The 22421-nt window shown below is 34.5% G+C and overlaps 1 protein-coding gene across 1 annotated transcript in view; it reads left to right on the top strand.

Annotated features, from left to right (window-relative positions):
* MDGA2 (MAM domain containing glycosylphosphatidylinositol anchor 2) overlaps positions 1-22421 on the top strand; it is an 825804-nt gene that overhangs the window by 752360 nt on the left and 51023 nt on the right. The gene's annotated exons all lie outside the window — the stretch shown is intronic.

Consider the following 22421-nt stretch of genomic DNA (forward strand, 5'->3'; position numbering starts at 1 on the left):
GAGAAAGAAAAACGGAGCTGGAGGAATCAAGCTTTTGGACTTCAGACTATATTGCAAAGCTACAATAATACAGGCAGTATGGTACTGACACAAAAACAGAAATGTAAATCAATGGAACAGGATAGAAAGCCCAGAGATAAACCCAGGCACATATGGTCACCTGATCTTTGATAAAGGAGGCAAGAATATACAATGGAGAAAAGACAACCTCTTCAATAAGTGGTGCTGGGGAAACTGGACAGCTACATGTAAAAGAATGAAATTAGAACACTCCCTAACACCATACACAAAAATAAACTCAAAATGGATTAAAGACTTAAATATAAGGCCAGGCACTATAAAACTCTTATAGGAAAACATAGGAAGAACACTCTTTGACATAAATCACAACAAGATCTTTTTTGACCCATCTCCTAGAGAAATGGAAATAAAAACAAAAATAAACAAATGGGACCTAATGAAACTTAAAAGCTTTTGCACAGCAAAGGAAACCATAAACAAGACCAAAAGACAACCCTCAGAATGGGAGAAAATATGTGCAAATGAAGCAACTGACAATGGATTAATCTCCAAAATTTACAAGCAGCTCATGCAGCTCAATAACAAAAAAACAAACAACCCAATCCAAAAATGGGCAGAAGACCTAAATAGACATTTTTCCAAAGAAGATATACAGATAGCCAACAAACACATGAAAGAATGCTCAGCATCACTAATCATTAGAGAAATGCAAATCAAAACTACAATGTGGTATCACCTCATACCAGTCAGAATGGCCATCATCAAAAAATCTACAAGCAATAAATGCTGGAGAGGGTGTAGAGAAAAGGGAACACTCTTGCACTGTTGGTGGGAATGTAAATTGATACAGCCACTATGGAGAATAGTATGGAGGTTCCTTAAAAACTAAAAACAGAACTACCATATGACCCAGCAATCCCACTACTGGGCATATACCCTGAGAAAACCATAATTCAAAAAGAGTCATGTACTACAATGTTCATTGCAGCTCTATTTACAATAGCCATGACATGGAAGCAACCTATGTGTCCATTGACAGCTGAATGGATAAAGAAGATGTGGCACATATATACAATGGAATATTACTCAGCCATAAAAAAAAACAAAATTGAGTTATTTGTAGTGAGGTGGATGGACCTAGATTCTCTGGTACAGAATGAAGTAAGTCAGAAAGAGAAAAACAAATACCGTATGCTAACACATATATATGTAATCTAAAAGAAAACATTGTTCTGAAGAACCTAGGAGCAGGACAGGAGTAAAGACACAGATGCAGACAATGGACCTGAGGACACGGGGAGGGGTAAGGGTAAGCTGGGATGAAGTGAGAGAGTGACATGGACTTATATATACTACCAAATGTAAAATAGATAGCTAGTGGAAAGCAGCCATATAGCGCAGGGAGATCAGCTCTGTGCTTTGTGACCACCTAGAGGGGTGGGATAGGGAGGGTGGGAGGGAGATGCAAGAGGGAGGAGATATGGGGATAAATGTATATGTATATCTGATTCACTTTGTTATAAAGCAGAAAGTAACACACCATTGTAAAGCAATTACACTCCAATAAAGATGTTAAAGAAAAAATATTGGAAGTTCAAATAAAAAATTTTAGTGTGAATCTGATTTTTATAATAATAAAAAGGCCAGCAGAAGAGAATAAGGCATTTTGCTAATTAGAAATGTGATTAGCAGATGTTTTCATAGTGTTAGGACGAGAGGACTGATAGGACACTGATTATGTGGGAGATGAAAATGCAGAGTCCACAGCTGATTTGCTAGAAATTAAGACAAGCAAAGAATGAAACTTTGTTTTAATTGTGATTGCTCAATGAGAGACAGTTGATAATTAATTTTGGTGTTGGCCTTGATTTTTTATTAGCTCTCTGTCAGTAAATGTAAGTAGTGGCACAACATTTTGTTAGGATGGGCAAAATGCCTTTCTTGCTGATCCTGAAAGTAAGATACATCTTTCTACTGAGTAGCTGACTCAATAATGCTTATACATCAATTCAACAAATACTAGTCTAGACTGTGGGAACGTTACAGTGACCCCCCCCCAAAAAAAAAATTCCTTCACTTTGTGGAGCTGCATTATAGAGGATAAATTAACCCATTGTCAGACAGTTATAAAGGGCAATGAGTTCTAGCAATAAATCAAACTTCATGCTTATGAGTGCTTCATTTTTTGTCTGTCACTAGCTGATCAGTCATATTGCTGTTAAAAGCAACTGGCTGACATGTACACGCTGCTATATTTAAAATAGATAACCAACAAGGACCTACTGTGTAGCACAGGGAACTCTGCTTAATATTCTGTAACAACCTAAGGGGCAAAGAATTTGAGAAAGAATAGATACATGTATATGTATAACTGAATCGCTTTGCTATACACCTGAAATTAACACAACATTGTTAATCAACTATACTCCAATATAAAATTTTTAAAATTAAAAAAATATTTAAAAAATATTCTGTGATAAACCATAATGGAAAAGAATATGAAAAATAATGTGTGTATGTATAACTGAATCGCTTTGCTATACAGCAGAATTAACACAACACTGTAAATCAACTATACTTGGATAAAATAAATTAGAAAAAAGCAACTGGCAATAAAGTAGTTGTAGTTTACTATATTTTAGTAGCATTTTGTATAACCAGATAATAACTTGATAAATTTTAATGTTTCAGAAGTATTGTGCACTCCTCTGCTTTGATTTCCTTACATTTGCTTCTGTTTCCAGTTTGTGTGCGGTCTAGTGTGCCTATGCATAATGACGCAAACTGGTATCAGTAATTACATATGAGACAGTTTGCATGCAATCTCAAAAGAATATAAATAAAAGTGTAAAATGGAATTTGAAAGATAATGAGTACTTTTGCCAAGTGAGAAAATGAGACATGGTTTTATATGTGTTCATGCAAAGGTTACTACTTAGTATTTTGACAGAGATTTCAAGAAGTCCCACATGCTCAAAAATAGCTTTCCCAATCTTGAGACTGCACCACTGGGAATTGCTTTGAACATCTGAAATCTTTTCTATCTTTATTTGTCTTGTGTAAAGTGAGTACTCCAGATAAGATGAAATCCTGGACTTTTCATCTAGTTAGCAACTTATCGCAGAATAACTTAATAGATAATGGTCTTGTGAGAATGAAATGAGATGAAAGATAATCATCTAGGCATAGAGAAGAGTCTTCTGGGAGACTGAAATTTTTTTGATTATCTGTTTTGCATAGGGTTGTCCCCACGTTCCATTAAGATCTGTGACTTCTCCATGGCTTCTCGCAGCTGCAGAAATTCACATTTACTTCCAGTGATCCTACATAGTCTACCCTGGTAGTACCACTTAAGAGACTAGGATATAGACTTCCAAGAACGAAGTGTGAATTGTCTAAAAAGCAAGGATGTTGAGACCCTGAAGTTGGATGTATTGAAAGAGAACTCACTTGAGTGCAGGTTTTAGTCAAGTTTCATCTTATGAGTTTATGGATTTTTTAAGAATGATATATGCTATTCATTATTTGTGGACCCCTAATTCCTTAAAAGAAAACTTGCTAATGTGAACACTGAACCATATTAACTTGCATATTAGAGACATCAAAAAAGATTTGATAAAAATAAATAGCTCAGGTATGAATTTTCTCAACTATTCTTAATATGTTTGAACACTCAGTAATAATTCTATTTTGGGTAGCTCATCTGAGAATTGTATTAGGCTCAGAAAAGTACTTAGTCTGCCTCACTGACATGCTCTGGATGTCTGTATATCATTTTATGGATTATAATGTTTAAAATTATCAATTTTATTATTGTCAGTGTTAATAATAGCAATGCTGTGATATGTAACAAAATATTTCAAAGAAAATTTCAAACCTCTTATAAATTTTTCTTTTTATAAAACTTTTTATAAGTTTTTCTTTTTTTAACAATTGTATATTTTGAAACCACCTTTGTTTACAAAGTGATTCTAATTGACTCAAAATCGTCTAAAATCTTATTATTTTTAATTAATATAAAATTATTTTATAATGTGTTCTAGATTGACAGTTCTAATTAGATGAATGCAAAACAACAGTAGTCAAAAAATTGCTCTATACAAAGGTATTTAATATCATTTCAACTTCAAAAAACTGTTCCTTGTAAACCGAGCTATCATAATAAATAATTAAATAATGCTTAATTAGCAAAACCACAACCCAAGATAGAGTAGGAACTTTTAGTGGTAGAGTGGGAAGAGCATTTCATTATGCCATATAGTACAAATAACGTGACAGGCACATATATTAGACTAACAATAAGTTCAACTAGATCTCCTTGGAAAGTAAGTAAATTATATTGGCTATCTGACACAGTGGCTCTATAACGGAAGTGAAGAAGGAAAATACTTTCTTGGACTGGAAACATAATAAAGTTCCCCCAAGTCAACTATAGAATTGGACATTTTGGTCAAGATTAGAAAATAAAACTTTTGAAGCATCAAAATAAAATTTACTGTTTTGAGATAGTAAAAAGTCAAATCACATAATGAGCCATCAATTTTATCTATAAATGCGACACTAGGCTAACTCTCCCCTAACACTAACATTAAATGAATATATTTCTTGACATTAAAAAAAAACATAATTTTATTTTCTGGTGAAATCTATTAAAAATGGGAAATTAGGTTATACTGAAAAGAGAAGCACTGATTAATCTCTGTATTTAACTAAATCTGTGGATTCTCATTGCCTTAGAGAATGCAGCAAATGAAGTATTGCCATACATAATAGTGTAAATCTTCAGAATATGCATGTTTTCTCCACTTTAAAATGCTACCTTCAACATAAAGCAGATTCTTAGTCATTATTAGTTGATGGCATGAGGATATTATGCCCATGTATGAAGCAATAAAGATAGACAAATAGTGGGAAGAAACTCTTGTTGTAATTCTTGTATTATACACATTCTACATCAACACGATGCCAGGCCCACTTAGGTGCAATTGCTTAGAGGAAAAAAAAAAAAAAACTCAGTTGTATAAAAATTATTTTTAACATAGCAAAAAAGTTGGTATTTTAGAAGAAGACAGTTTTTTCTTTTTCAAGCAGCATAACTTCTATGTATTCAAATATACGTTGAAAAAGTATGAAACCATATTTAGGAAAAGATCAAAAAGCACATCCTATGTATAGTCCGTCCCTGCGATAAGGGAAAAGGAAATGTATCAGGAAAGAAGTAGATTGTGGGGTTCCATTAATCTGTAAAATTTTATCTCTTTTTAAAAGACATCTAAGCAAAATATTGAGCTCATTTTATTAATAAATACAACATGGTTAATTGTTTATATATTCTCTGTATGTTTCTGCATTTTAACCTTTTTCATAGCTTCAAGATTGTTTTAAAGGGCTTCCCTGGTTGCACAGTGGTTGAGAGTCCACCTGCCGATGCAGGGGACACGGGTTCGTGCCTCAGTCCGGGAAAGATCCCACATGCGGCAGAGCGGCTAGGCCCGTGAGCCATGGCCGCTGAGCCTACGCGTCCAGAGCCTGTGCTCCGCAACGGGAGAGGCCACAACAGTGAGAGACCCATGTAGCGCAAAAAAAAAAAAATTGTTTTAAAATTAAAATGCTTCCATAGTTCAGATGGTTAGTTTTTTTGGTCACACAGTCTAATAATCTTCAAGCACTTATAGCAAATATTCAGCCAGCTCATTATTATTTATTAGTAGAAAGGAAAAATAGTGGATTATGATATAGTGTTAATAGTGCATCTCATCTACAGACTTGGATATTACATAATGTTCAAATATTCATCAATTTCAGTGCTACAGTAGATTTTAAAGACCACCTTATATTACTACTGAGGAAACTGCAGCTCTCAGATTTCTTGATGGGCCCAAATATAAACAGCTAATAGTTATGAAAATAGAAATAAAAACCAAGTAACCAGACTTATGTATTCCATCCTTAATCATCCTGGACCCTTTTGCTTTTAAGACATTTCAACTCAATTATATGCCTTTTCTCTTCTAAATCTGTTTAATGAATCTTGTTAGGTAGTGTCCTTGTGTTTTTATAATAAAATTTTAATAATACGCAAGCCACATTATAGCTATCATTTTTAAATAAAGATATAAAAGCACAAATACAATATAAAGTCCCAGTTGAAATAGAAGAATAACCATAAAAAAGCACTTCATATCCCCACAAGTCTGGGAAGGTTCATATGGAGTCATAAGTATACTCTAATATTGCAAAATCCAGATTAGGGCCTAAGGAATTGTATTTTAATAATGTGGAATTTTTCTTTTCACCATAATTTTTGTGAGATCCTTTGTTCATTATCCAACCTTCCTGATTTGTCTCATCACACTTATTACTCTCTGACATATTATGTATTTAATTTTTATTATTGTTTAGTGTTGTTTCCCACAACTGAAATGCTAGTTTTGAGAAAGCTGGGTATTTTTCTTTTATTATGATTATTATCATTATTGTTGTTAATTTTTTTGAGTATGAATTCCTAGTATGTAGATAATGGAATACTGTATATCTCTTAGTCTGGTTAAATGCCTGACATATAGAAGGCACTCATTAAATCTTTTTTGGTATATTAATGATGGTATATTAAAAAAATCTACTAATTATCATTTATGTGGATAATAAGAAGTACAAGAAATAGTAAGAACAATTCAAATGTTAAAACTTTTTCAAGATCGAGATCTTGGTTACACTGTTGAAAAAATGAACTAATTTAAAAAATAGAAATATTTATTTAACTGAAGACATACTATTTCTACACTTGTATATGATTTACATAAAACCCTTTCTTGTAAAACAAGGAAGGGAAAAGTGAGAGCAAATAATAAGTCGTGCTTATGTGTCCCATAATGAGAGGAAGTAGAAAGAAGAAGGTTCATCAGTGACTCTGGATTTAGACCATAGTAACATCTGTATATTTGCCTTATGAAGTTACTGCTGAAACTCCTCCACAAGCCCAAGCAACATTGTCCATGGTGGTGAATGATTAAGTTCCCAACACAAGCCACAGTTATCTCTTTTTAGGTTTACTCCCAGGGTTAGCCATAGTTCTTTACTTAAGATTGCCATGCCAAGATGGTCCAGAGAAAGCTCCAGCCTTGGCCACCTGCTCGGCTCACCATTTTTAAGCTCTAGCAATGAGCCTAGGACAGTAGGGAAAGGAAAGGTGTAAGCATGGCTTTCCAAACTGGTTGGGAAAACTAGAGACAATCACAGGTTGGTGAAACAACATCTACAATGGCATAGAGGCATGGAATAAGATATTTGGGTCTGTTTAATTCATTGTGTTATTCATTGCGTTTGGCACATAGCTGCAGTGCAGTAAATATTTGCTGAATAAGTGAATGAGTATACGTGCGATAATTTAGCTGGACATTAGTACTAGGTTTGATTTTCTTTCCTTTACAGTTTGAAAATATTGCTCCATTGTCTTTTTTATGCACTGATGCTATTGAGAAGCATATTGTCAATCTGATTTTCCAGCTTCCAATATTTTCTTTTTTATATATTCTTAAATTTTACTATAACAAGTTAAAGTATGTTTGTGTGTATGTCTTTTCCTCACCATTATGTATATCTTTTAGTGCTTTAAATGACTTTTCATTATGAAGTCATTTAAAATTTTTTAAAAACTTTTATTTTGAAATAATTATAGATTCATGAGAGGTTACAAAGAATTGTACAGGGAAGTTCCATGAACCCCTTCTCCAGCCCATTTCCAAGCCAAAATCCCACACAGAGTATATTATCAAAAGCAAGAAATTGATATTCATATATTCCATAGAGTTTAATGAGAATTCTCTAGTTGTACAGGCACTCATTTGCCTCTCAGGGAAACTTCTTTTTCTCCTGTGCTGGAAATGCTGTGTCTTGTAGTCACTTTCTCCAGGAAAAATTTCTTTGCTCCCACTTTTCTCCAGGAAAGAAGAGTGAGGAGGAAAGAAAATACTCAGGTTATTAATCTGCCTACAACTAATATATCCACTTCCCAGCCTTTTATCTGGTATGATTAAATTTTGGCTTCTCAGCAGGAAAAGCCTGAGCAAAGATCAACTCATAACAATGATGTGGGGCGGATGAGAAAAAAATTATGTGCCAACCTGTCTCTTCTTTGTGACATGGCCTTTTCCCATTAGGGTTGCAATTTACCCCTCTCCCCAGGTTCATTAATCTCCCTGTTGCTTTCATGGTGTCTCCAGGGTTAGGTCTGGAGAGGAGCAAAAATCCTGTTAATTTCCTTTTTATTGAGAACTTCACTGACTATTAAATACTACCTTCACTTAATCTGTGCTAAAATTTATATTGTTTTCCAATATTTTTGTTGATGTTATCTAATTAAAGTGATTGACACCCTTTGTCTTAATTACTTGACTGACCTTAATATATTATTTCCTTCCTGAAGTATTTGCTTTTAACTTTTCTTTTCAAACTTTCATTTTCTTTAAAGGAGCCACTGAACAATATGTGATTGCCATTAACTTACATTATTTGTCAAGTACCAAAGACCATGTCCATGAATTATGTCCTCAAAGTTTTAGTGCTACCTCCCTAGACCTACCCACTTGATAAATCTGTACTTGGATGCCTCATTGCCTCTCAAACGTAAACATGTCTAGCTGCTAACTTATTCTATTTCAAGCCCAGTCTTCCTCCAGTGTCCCCATGACACTGAATAGTCCTATCATCCATCCCATTGTTCAAGCCAGACATAAACTGGAAATAATTCTTGACACTTCTGTTCATTCCTCCTCTCCAGTTCATCACCAATTTCTGCCAGTTTTTTTTCTTGAATATCCTCAAATCTTTTCACATTTATCCATCTCTACCACCATCACCAAATCCAATTTCTTGCCAGAGAAATTACCGGAGCCTCATGCTGAATATTCTTGCCTCCTTCAAATTGTTTTCCATAGTTATCCAGTTTATTTTTAATTGCTAATATTTTTATTTTTGATTATACAAGCTCTTCTGTATATATTAAGAATTCTGTCATAAAGTTTGCAAATATTCTTTCATGCACTTATCCTTCATTTATGTTATTTTTATTGTGCATATTTTTTAAAATTTTTATACAATTGAATTTTTCCATCTTACAGTTTCTGAATTTTAAGTCTTCTTGGAAAAGCCTAGCACACTCAAAGATCTAAACAAAATCACAAACGTTTACTTCTAAAAATTTTATGGATTCATTTATTTACTTTAAAATTAGAATCTAGCTGTAATTTATTTCAATAAATTTTCCTTTTTTAAAAAATTAATTAATTTATTTTTTGGCTTCGTTGGGCCTTCGTTGCTGAGCACGGGCTTTTTTCTAGTTGGGGCGAGCGGGGGCTACTCTTCATTGCAGTGCGTGGTCTTCTCATTGTGGTGACTTCTCTTTGTTGCAGAGCATGGGCTCTAGGCACTTGGGCTTCAGTAGTTGTGGCATGCAGGCTCAGTAGTTGTGGCTCGCAGGCTCAGTAGTTATGGCACACAGGCTTAGTCGCTCTGTGGCATCTTCCCGGACCAGGGCTCAAACCCGTGTCCCCTGCATTGGCAGGCAGATTCTTAACCACTGAACCACCAAGGAAGTCCTAAATTTTCTAATTAAAGAAAATGGGTAAAAATGATTATAATCCCCCAAACTAGGTCAGATCCCCATGTTAATCATGTTATAATTCCCAGCTTATGATTATATATTTTTGAGTGATAATTAAGTTAATCTCTTTCTAACTGCACTCTTTTTACTTACATACTAATTGCCTATCAGAAATAATAATACTAGTCTTAGCACTAGCAGATGTAATTATTATATTAGCTAACACTTATGTAATGCTTGCTTTGTGTTACACATTGTTTTGAGTGTTTTACATGTATTAAGTCTTTTAATTCTCACAGTATCTCAGAGGCAGTTACTAGGTTAGATTTTTAAGCTCTATGAAGAACAAAGATTCTGTTTAATTTGTTTAAGTAATAGGCTGTCAGTATATGGCTTTGAATGAATTAATCAACCAATGATATTGTGCAACATTTTCCATTAAAATAAGGTATAATTGACTTTTGTTATTGAAAATGCAAATGACTGTAGTATATACCTTTGCATAACGTTGCTTGCTTCTCTGATCATTTTCAAAAGCAATATTCTAAGAATACTTGGATGATTAAGACATTTTTCTCGAAAATGACAGGAATACAGGATATAGGTATGAGGATAATATCAAGTTAAAATAATATTTAAGCATAGACATACTTCATTAGAGTGATGTTAGATTATATGCTTAATAATACATGTAAATATATTAATAAAGAGTAATGACCTAAATATGGGTTTCACATATGGATATATATAGATATCACATTATGAGTTTTCTGAAAAACATTTAGTTATTCTATAATAAGACATTGATTGCTTCAATTATCAATTTATTTTTTGCCATTTTGGGGGAAGGGACTCACATATATCATTTTTTTAAACAAAAGCCTGTTGATATATAACTGTTTCAGTATTTACTAATGAAAATTTGTAGAATGATTTCAGTAATTACATCTTCCCTAAAACTGGAATTAGTTTCGTGTTATAGAAAAGAGCTATAACTAGCTAAGCATCTATAGTTGATGACATTTTTTAGATAAGGTAAATGTTAGCTTCTAAAAATATTGCTTTTAATTGTCATATATGAAAAGGACTATGAAAATGCAATTATATGACAGTATGATACATCTTGGAGCTTAAAGCTCCAAGAACTTATATATTTAAAATTTTCCCTTTAATAAGTAAACTTTGCTGTTGGAAATGTGTGATGCACTCAAAGTTCTAATACCACATTATAGAATATTAGATTGTTGTTCATCTAAAATTTATTTCTCCCCAATTCTGATCTTCATGGAAAGAATGTATCCTGTACCCACAGATATTGAGCTTGGGCATGTGATTTCCTTTTGTCATTATGGAGTATGTACAGAAATGTTAGACAAATGTTAGTTGTAAGCCTAGGCATTAAGAGGCCTTGCATGATTTCTGCTCACCCTCAGGGACCATCTGACCTCATCAGTTAGACAAATGGTAGCTTGGTGGTCCAAGAAGAATAAGAGACATAGAATTGACTTGAATTTGATCCATGACTAGTGACAAGTAGAATCAAGTGTAGCTTAAATAAGCCAAAACTGAACCAACCTGCAGATGCACAAGCAAGAAACAGATGCTTATTGTTTTATGCCATTAAGATTTTCTGGTTATTTGTAAAACAGCATTGTTATGCAACAGCTAAATGAAACAAGCATACTATTATTTTTTCCTTGATATCTTATATTTCAATTTTGCAAAGTGAGTCTTTGATAGAAGACAACATTAATGCAACCATAATCCGATCTGTTAAAAATGTCTGGAAAAATTTATTTTACAATTTTACATTGAGTAAACTCAACAGTCTGTTTTTTTTTAAGATATATAGGAAAAGAAACAAATTATTAGTATCTATAATAATTAGGATTGTGGGGGGCTTCCCTGGTGCCACAGTGGTTGAGAGTCCGCCTGCCGATGCAGGGTACACGGGTTCATGCCCCAATCCGGGAGGATCCCACATGCCGCGGAGCGGCTAGGCCCGTGAGCCATGGCCGCTGAGCCTGCGCATCCGGAGCCTATGCTCCGCAATGGGAGAGGTTACAGCAGTGAGAGGACCACGTACCGCAAAAAAAAAAAAAAAAAAAAAAAGATTGTGTATAGTTTCATATAACTGAAAAGAGCAAAATAATAAGGGCTTAAATGAGATAGATATTTATTTCTCTTTCACATAGAATCACTTCAGACATCAGCAATCCAGAGTTGACATGTGCTCCATAGTATCGTCAGAGACCAAAGGTTATAGCTTTCTTTTTCACTGTCGGTAGGCATGTCTTTCATGCCCAGGTTACCTGAGGATCTAAGATAGCTGCTAGAACTTGAGCCATCACAAATTAGTCACAGGCCAGAATCAAAAGTAAAGGCAAAGCATTAAAAAAATAAAATCCTTAAAAAACGAAAAACGAATAAAAACCCTTACTGGCTGATTAGACTGTCTGCCCCAGCCTTCCCAGAATCACCATGCAGCAACTCTACTCACCTCTCATTGGCCAGAATTAAATCACATGACCACATCTTGTTTAAAGGGAGACTCAGAAATGTAGCACAGCTAAAAATTGGGTTTTCTTGCTAAAGAGCAAGGGGACTGGGAATGAGTTAGGAAGCAGTAGCTTTAGTGGCAGTGCTCTATTTATTTACTAAGAAAAGTTATTGTATCTTATTGGCCGTAAACTCACTAAAAAATAAAGGCTTTATGTCTCAGGAAACTTAAATCTAAACTTAAATCTAAATTTCCTAAGACTGTAAAAAAATGTACACAGAGCTTGAAATTATCTTTGAAACGTGTTTGAATATGTTTTATATAACATTCCCATTATCTTGTTCTCTCACCCTTCCATTTTCAGTTTAGCAGATGTAAAAAGAGCTTACTCTGCATGGTTTCTCCTTTTTTTGTTTTTTAATGCCAATCTAGTTAGGTGATTTTTCAATAAATGAATAAATGTATCAGCCAATGTTTCTGTACAGTGTTTATTATGAAAAGAGAATATCGTTGATTTTCTTCCCCAAATGCAGTAAGAGATTCTAATCTCTACACATTTGGGTAAGCGTTGTTTTTTCTTCTAAGCCTATAATTTGAAAGCAGTTGGATGATTAAGACTTTTTATCATTGTCAATAATTGATAGTATCAGTATATCAATACATTTAAATTGTTATATAATTAGTTTCTATTATATAAAGTTTATGAAAATATATTAACCTGAGGCTTCTCCCTGTGAGTGTCAAATTGATTGCCCAAATGGATAACTGTTTAAGTGGTATCAACATATTCTAATGAAACACAGAAAATATTCATGGTGATATTGTAGATTTCAACTAAGTTTAATTGAATAATTCATCAAAGTACCTAGTGAGTGTTCAGTAATGTTAGCTATTATTATAAATAATACTACAAAAGCATTACACTCAGGTAATTGGAGCAGGAAAATAAGATTAACTTACTTTGGTGGCAATATATAAGTTGGGTAGGAATGAAAATTCACTAGTAGTAAAGAGTTCAATTAAAAGGTTAGAGGAGGGCTTCCCTGGTGGCACAGTAGTTGAGAGTCCACCTGCCGATGCAGGGGACACCGGTTCGTGCCCCGGTCCGGGAAGATCCCACATGCCGCGGAGCGGCTTGGCCCGTGAGCCTGCGCGTCCGGAGCCTGTGCTCCGCAACGGGAGAGGCCACAACAGTGAGAGGCCCGCATACCGCAAAAAAAAAAAAAAGATTAGAGGAAGTTATTGATGAGACATGGAGGGGTCAGGTGGCATTTGTAGTATAAAAATACAAAGCTATTAGTAATAAATCCAGAACATAGCTGTAGTAAAATATCTTAGAGATGTAAAGCAGTACACTGGGTTGTTCATAAAAGGAAAGATGTGATTATGATCCCCTTTATATCAGAGAAATACCAAGATGAAATGCCAAAATCAAAACCCTAAAAACTGATCTGTTTAACATCCTGAAAAAACTAACTTATGAAAAATGATGCAGCCTGAACTGCTTAATTCCAATTTATTAAGGTTGAAATCTGTAATGAATTAATCTTTAGGCTGAGGTGTCTTTTCACCTGCTGATCCAAGCATGGCAAGAAAATAATTAGACTGTTATTTCCAAAATTGATAGGAAACCAGTTTTTCTTCTATAGTGATTTATCACTACCTGCTAAAGAATGATTATTTTTACTGTTTTACATGGTCTCTTGAATGGTTTCAGTGTTGTTGTTTTAACAGATGAAAGTAATAAATACATGGTTGAGGGGATACACCAGTAACACAGGCGAGTTCTTTCCTGAGGCAATATAAAATACCATGTCATTTAATGATTTATGTAACAGTTATGAGCACAGAACTTAACACAACCAGAGCATACATTCACTGGAGTCCCAGAGTAAACTTCAAAAGCAGAATCTGAATTCTCTTAAACTGTCAGGACTCACAGAGTCAAAAGCTTTTTGTATGACTGACCCTCATCCAAAAGATAGATCCATTAGCTTAGTCTATCACCCATTGCTGTGTAATTCAGTTCCACATAATTAGGCCTTCCCTAGTATAAAAATTCTTTATCACTTTTCTAAGGGGATGTGAATAAAGTGCACATAGGTTTGAAAAACTTGTGAAGGCAACACATTTAATATAAATAATAGGAAATAAAGAATAGTGATTAAGAGGGTAGCCTTGAAATTGGACAATATTGGGTTCCTATATCATCTCTTGCTTCTTATCAACCATGTGACCTAGAAAAGTTAATCAGTTCTTTAAGTCTCAGGTTCCTTGACTGGGGAAATAAATATAATAATTCTAACCTCATTGGAGTTTTATAAAAAGTAAATGAAAAATAGTATATAAAATCCTTAGTACAAAGCTTGGCAACCTCAAAAAGTTGGTAGCTATTATGTTTTACTTCTCTTAGTAGACAAAAATACTTAAATAATTTAGTTGAGTATTACCAGCTGTCATCCCAAACTGCAGTTCCATAAACTGTGGAAGATGAGCCAAACATACTTTTAAAGGATCAGCCTTTCTTGTGTCTGGTGGTTGAATTAAAAGGCATACTATACAGGAGTCATCATTTATGCAGCCTGTTCCCTGCTGTCACAATGGATTGAAGGGATCCTGATTTACTACTATTTATGCTCAAAGAGAATATATACTTAAAGAGAATCTTTCAGTAAGCTCAGTCTTTTTGATTAATTTCTTAATTCCTATGTAAAGAACACTGGAGTTGTCAAATTTGTTCCTAGAAATTTAAATGTAGTATTGAAATATGAATGTACTGTATCTACATTTTTATATTTAAAAATGAGTGTTATTTTATATTCCTTAAAAGAAACTTATACTTCATTTTTAACAGAGTTGTCATTTGTATCTTTAGAATTCATGTTTCTCATAATGGGACCATATCCCCACAGGTAGAGAGAGATATGTTAGCCTGACCATGACCAAAATGACAGTTTTTCTGAGCTAGAACCACCCATATTCACTTCTACTACACATTAACACATGTTTAAGTTTAGATAGGAGATTTTTCATATGTTCAAATTTTGTTTTATTTTTAAATCTTAAAACGTTTTATTATAATCATAGTATGAAATGAATTGTTATCAAAAATGTCCATAATCAGAGAGTGCTTGGGGTGATGAATTGTAGTTATTAGAATTTTATATTCTAACCTTTAGACAAAAATAAACTATTCTTTATAAACTGAGCAAAATATCATTTTAGTATCAAATCAAAAGATTTCCTTATGCTCTGCTAAATACTAGATCTTTTAAATTCTACCAAATTTTGAGTTTAAACTATATTTTTCAATATAGTTTACAATTATGCCTACAATTACCATTAAAGTTATTATTAGGTAACTTCATAAAACAGGAAAAAAATTAATCTCATACTTATATAACAAGATAAACGTGTTCTACAGAGTTAAAAGAAAAAAAGTTTCCTGGAGCATTCCGTAAGCTAAGTGTTAGCAGCTACCTTTCAAATGCCATGTATGTTACAAAGGATCTAAAATGTTCATGCAAGGGGCAGGAAAAGAAGATTAGCAAGATTCATTTGAACGCTCAATTTGTTCTGTATGTCTTCTGAGGTACCATATTTACTCTTTTTCTCTTTACTTTTATTATTTTACTTTTATCAGATGTTTTTATCTTTGGAAACAATTGTACACATTATAATAGAATAGGTGGAAATACCACCTATTCTACCACATTGAATTGTTTGTGCTTAAATTAAATAATAACTAAAATACTTAGAACATCCTAGTATATATTGAATTGGCCAAAAAGGTCCTTCAGTTTTTTCTAAAAGATGGCTCTAGTAGCTCTTAGTTGTCTTTAACTTCATTCGAAACAATTTTGTTAGACTGTATTGTGACAGCTGTCATATCAGAGTGCATTTTAAAAAAGACTTATAAAAATTGGTGAATTTTTGTGTAGCCATTTTAATATTGAAGATGGAAGATAAAAGCAACATTTTCAGCATATTATGCCTTATTATTTCAAGAAAGGTAAAAACGCAACTGAAACGCAAAAAAAGATTTGTGCAGTGTATGGAGAAGGTGCTGTGACTGGTCAAACGTGTCAAAAATGGTTTGCGAAGTTTCGTGCTGGAGATTTCTCTCTGGACAATGCTCCACGGCATTGTCTTCAAGACCACTTGAAGTTGATAACGATCAAATCAAGACATTGAGAACAATCAATTGTTATACCTACATACAAGAGATAGCTGACATACTCAAAATATCCAAATCAAGCATTGAAAATCATTTGCACCTGCAACCAAAAGTGAGATCCGGCTGCTCACCGTTCAAGAGCCAATAAAGAGGCCAGGGTGGTAGAAAGGAAAGTTTGTTTTATTTTGGATGCTGGCAACCAGTGGGGAGGGTGGATACCTGTCCAAAGGCTGACTCCACCCACTGACAGTCAGTGGGCAAGAGCTTTTATAGACAGAGGGTTGGTGCTACATGCAGAAACAGCACAGTCAGCTCTGACAGTCATCTTGAAATTGGTCATCCGTGGTCTGACCAGCATCATCTTGATTGTTTTAAGTACAGTTAATCTTCAGTTCCAGTTCAGTTTATTCCCATTTCCTTGAGGCCAATTCTTGGAATTGTGGCAGCTTATGTCATGGCTACAGTCTGGTAATCATGTAGTTAACTTCTTCCACGTGGTGGGGGTTTCAGTATCTGTAGGACAGCTCACAGGATAAGGCTCAGAATATTATCTGTAGTCCTTGAGGAGGAACTAAAGGTCCTTGATTATGCTTAATGACTAAACTATTATTATTTGGTCTCCTTTGACTGTTTTCCTTTCTGTCTGCATATTCTCACTTCTCTGATTAAACTTATTCTTTGGCTAAAGTTTTTCCACAGACAAAAGGCAGGCAGAGATGAAAATACAACCCTCAGAATGGGAGAAAATATTTGCAAATGAAGCAACTGACAAAGGATTAATCTCCAAAATTTACAAGCAGCTCATGCAGCTTGCTATCAAAAAATCAAACGACCCAATCCAAAAATGGGCAGAAGACCTAGATAGACATTTCTCCAAAGAAGATATACAGATTGCCAACAAACACATGAAAGAATGCTCAACGTCATTAATCATTAGAGAAATGCAAATCAAAACTACAATGAGATATCATCTCACACCAGTCAGAATGGCCATCATCAAAAAATCTACAAACAAATGCTGGAGAGGGTGTGGAGAAAAGGGAACCCTCTTGCATTGGTGGGAATGTAAATTGATACAGCCACTATGGAGAACAGTATGGAGGTTCCTTAAAAAACTAAAAATAGAACTACCATATGACCCAGCAATCCCACTACTGAGCATATACCCTGAGAAAACCATAATTCAAAAAGAGTCATGTACCACAATGTTCATTGCAGCTCTATTTACAATAGCCAGGACATGGAAGCAACCTAAGTGTCCATCGACAGCTGAATGGATAAAGAAGATGTGGCACATATATACCATGGAATATTACTCAGCCATAAAAAGAAACAAAATTGAGTTATTTGTAGTGAGGTGGATGGACCTAGAGTCTGTCATACAGAGTGAAGTAAGTCAGAAAGAGAAAAACAAATACTGTATGCTAACACATATATATGGAATATATTTTTTAAAATGGTCATGAAGAACCTAGGGGCAAGATGGGAATAAAGACACAGACCTACTAGAGAATGGACTTGAGGACAGGGAGAGGGGGAAGGGTAAGCTGTGAGAAAGTGAGAGAGTGGCATGGACATATATACACTACCAAACGTAAGGTAGATAGCTAGTGGGAAGCAGCCGCATAGCACAGGGAGATCAGCTCGGTGCTTTGTGACCACCTGGATGGGTGGGATAGGGAGGGTGGGAGGGAGGGAGATGCAAGAGGGAAGAGATATGGGAACATATGTATATGTATAACTGATTCACTTTGTTATAAAGCAGAAACTAACACAACATTGTAAAGCAATTATACTCCAATAAAGATGTTAAAAAAAAAAAAAGGCAGGCAGAGGACATGGTGGGGAAGGACCATAGGGTCCTGCTCCATTTCACACCAGCTTGGTTACGTTAATTGCTTTGATGTTTGGGTCCCACGTAAGTTAAGCGAAAAAAACCTTCTTGACCGTATTTCCGCCTGCAATTCTCTACTTAAATGTAATAAAAACGTTCCATTTTTAAAACATTGTGATCGCGATGAAAAGTGAATACTGTACAATCATGTGGAATGGAAGAGATAGTGAGGCAAGCGAAATGAACCACCACCAACCACACCAAAGGCCAGTGTTCATTCAAAGAAGGTGATACTGAGTATATGGTGGGATTCGAAGGGACCTCTATTATGAGCTTCTTCTGGAAAACCAAATGATTAATTCCAACCAGTTGGCCCAATTAGGCCAACTGAAAGCAGCACTTGACGAAAAGTATCCAGAATTAGTCAACAGAAAACACATAATCTTCCATCAGGATAACGCAAAACCGCACATTTCTTTGATGGCCAGGCAAAAACTGTTACAGCTTGGTTGGAAAGTTCTGATTCATCCACTGTATTCACCAGACATTGCACCTTCGGCTTTCCATTTATTTCAGTCTTTACAAAATTCTCTTAATGGAAAAAATTTCAATTCCCTGGAAGACTGTAAAAGGCATCTGGAACAGTTCTTTGCTCAAAAAGATAAAAAGTTTTAGGAAGATGGAATTATGAAGTTGCCTGAAAAATCGAGGAAGGTAGTGGAACAAAAGGGTGAGTACATAGTTCAGTAAAGTTCTAGGTGAAAATGAAAAATGTGTCTTTTATTTTTACTAAAAACTGAAGGCACTTTTTGGTCAACCCAATAGTAGTCACTCAATAAACATTAACTATAAAACTATTTAAAATATTCTCATGTAACTCTTCCAATATATTTTAAACAATCCCATTGGGAACTTAAAGTTAAGTCACATTAAAAAATACAAACTAAACACTTAAGACTATATAAAATGCTAGTCTTTACTAAATGTTTAGCGACTACAGAAACATTAATTTTTTTAGGGTACTAAAGGACCTCGTTTCATCCAAATTTCTGTTCTAATATTTGTCTTCGTTTTTCTGGAACTGCATTTTTAACTTTAAGCCACGGCACACAATATATTTAGGAACTTTTATGCTCTTAATTTTCTTCTACTTCTTGTATTTCTTCCATTTCTGTGATCACTGAGCAAGCATATTTCATTTGGTTGTCACTGAAGACTGTTCTATGTGCCTAATGTTTAGTTCTCACTTTTTAAATCCTTGAAATGTATTTGCAAGGTCTTTCATTTATATACCAGTGATGTTTACCAGAGACTCTGCCTGCATATCCACTTTTCATCCCTCCAGACAGCAGTGGCCCACCAAGGTAGGCAAGGATGGAAAACATCAAAACTGCATGAAAGACTGAGAGATTCACTGAATCTGTGGACCCACTCGATGCTGTCTTTACCTGAGGGTTGTTGTATTCTTTTGTTTTGTTTTTTAATCAGGTAACTATTATGATAAGGAACATAAATTAGAAAAACTATAGGGAATGACAATCAAGACATTCAAAGCTAAATGCAGATTGACATTCATATACTATGTAAGTTAAAATGTTGATTACAAAGGACAGTTGGGAATTTGAAATATTAACAAATGCATATTTTTATCCTTGTAATTCTCTTTTATCAGCTACTTTCTCATTATTTAAAATCACAACACAGGAAGCTGAGGTTTATGGTCCAAGAATATGAATACAAACCCACACACACTGGTACAGAATTAAAAAGATAACAAATGAGCTTTGAATAGACTTTATAAAACCTAAGGACAAACGATAGCCTTGAAAGCCTAGACTTTAAATCAAACAAGTGTTCATAGAAGTGGGCAGGAGGTCGTTAAGGGAGAAAAGGTTTTGAGTTTCAGAATAAAAATATAGAAAGATATTCCAATGCAAATACACAGAGTCCCCAGGTATCAGGGGATATTTTAGTAAAAGTGAAAGAAGAACAGTAGACTAAGTCCTAGAAATTCCTTGAGAAAAGTACCTACCATCCACTTGAGTAGGAAAGAAATGGCCCACTTCCCCACCGGTAGATCAGAAAGACTACAGAACTTACCTTGAAGCTCTGGGTCCTGCCTGAGGGGGCCCTTGAGTATCACAATATCATAGATTGAGTCTGATTTTCAGGGACTGGGGCCTGGCAAGTCTTGCTTCACTGTGTTACAGGAGAAACAGGATTCTTCAAACCTCTAAAAAAAGGGCAGAGATGGAGCTTTTAGACCAAAAGAACCTGTGATTTGCCTGAGAAAGACGCAGATTGAATAGAAATATTGACCATTGGCCAAGGCAGTTCCAAAAACAATGCAAAAGATGCTAGTACAGGACAAGAAAGACCCGATGAAGTTGACTAAATCCAAGAGAATATCAGTAGGAAACAGGATAAACCAAGCAACAGTTATCCCCAGGAGCACTTAGGCTGGGGAATGGGCTTCCTCTGCCCCTGCCCCACCTAAGTACTTCCCTAGGTGGTACCCAGCACACAAAGTGATTGGGTTAACTTTATCAAGTTCAAATCTTAAATGTATTAAGTTTAACCTAGATTGGCAAGAATTAGTATTTCATCAGCAGAAATGGGGTAAGTAGAATTCAGTTTTAGAAGAATGAAGAATATCCGATTTTTAAGAGAAGCACATTGGTGCTTATAAAATCCATACTTTCTCCAATTGCTATTGAATATAGCTTTCTAATACTCCTCCATGTCATGCTGTAAAACTGTTCTGAGCCTCACTTTCTAGAAGTCAGGATTTCCAGATACTGTGTTTCAAATTACAGATCTTAGCATTCAGAAAAATTATGGCTCATTTCTTCTTCAAATAGTGAAAATAGTCTTCTAAATTATATGAAAGGAACATATCTCCTAGGAACAGAAAAAGTTACATGGAAATTTTTTACAAATAGAGATGATAAGTAATACTTTACACATTGTTTTCATATCACCATGCTTACCAGGTATGTTCTGGAACTATCATCTGTAGTTATGTTTTAGGTCCACTTTCTCTGAGGGTTTTGTGGTATTACCTCCAAACAGTGGACTAATATTGTATTTTCTTTTGTGTATTTGCAAACATTGCATTTAGTTTTCCATTTTTACATTTGCACAGCTCACTGAGATACAATATGAAGTGTTTAATTGCTTATTCCTCAACTACTGAAGTATATACTTTCATTATAGCTTTAAATTAAATATTTAGAATCAAAGTTATTGCTTTTTTAATGCACATATGAAGTTATCTACTCCAGAGTTTGTAATAAGTAACAACATCAATGTACATGCCAACTAAAATTACTTGAGTAAAGCATCTCATTATAACAACAGAATACCAGTCTCTCCTTGGGATGTACTATAAATATTGAGTGGTATTAAACTTATATTTAACATCCAGAAAAGTATACCTTGATTAAACTTGTATGTCTTTAGATAATAGTATAATGTCAAATTATTATGTATATATTCCTGTGGGTTTAAACTACTTTTGTCTTCTGAAATAACAGTAGCCTTTAGTTCATATATAATAATTTAAAAATCTAAAGACATTGAAAGAGTTGACATTTGTATTATATTATTTTATAGAATTTTTAGTCTCCAAAACGGATAGAAACTTTGTAGTGTCTGGTATCAGCTATGCATGAGTAAAGTACTTTCTGTCAGTTTAGGTTTTAGGTCCATTTTCACTAGTGTTTGTAAATTCAGTGACTGTATGCAGTTATCACTAAGTTAGATTTTCTGCTGCACTCATTGGGTCAGTTAAATATACACTGTGTGCTGGAATTTAATCTTGTCACATCTTTACCTAGTTAATGATCAGACACTATAGGTAAAAAAATTAATAAGAAATTGTTCCTGATTTATAATCTATGTGCCAAAAAAGTACTTTTAAGTGTATTATAACTAAATATATAAAGACACTGGTTAAAACAAGGGAGCAATTAATTCTGGGGAAGCAAAGGAGGAAATGATGCCAGATAGAGTCATTTTGGGTGTAACCAAATTTTGCAGCTGCTACTCTCTAGACAACCTTAGGAGAGATACAGTAACTTGCTTCTTCCTCAGTTTCCTCAGTTTGTATAATAGGGCTACTATTAGTTCCTACCTACTAAGGGTTGTGGTAGATTAAATATAGTAGATATAATACAGTTAACATGGTGCCTGACTGGCACATAGTAAGGACTAATAGATGTAGCAGGAGTAATCAGTGTAGAGGTATAGAAGAAACCACTAGTATTAATGCTGTGGAACTAGCAAG

Source organism: Lagenorhynchus albirostris, chromosome 1, assembly GCF_949774975.1.
Source record: "Lagenorhynchus albirostris chromosome 1, mLagAlb1.1, whole genome shotgun sequence".
In the NCBI taxonomy this organism is placed as follows: Eukaryota; Metazoa; Chordata; class Mammalia; order Artiodactyla; family Delphinidae; genus Lagenorhynchus; species Lagenorhynchus albirostris.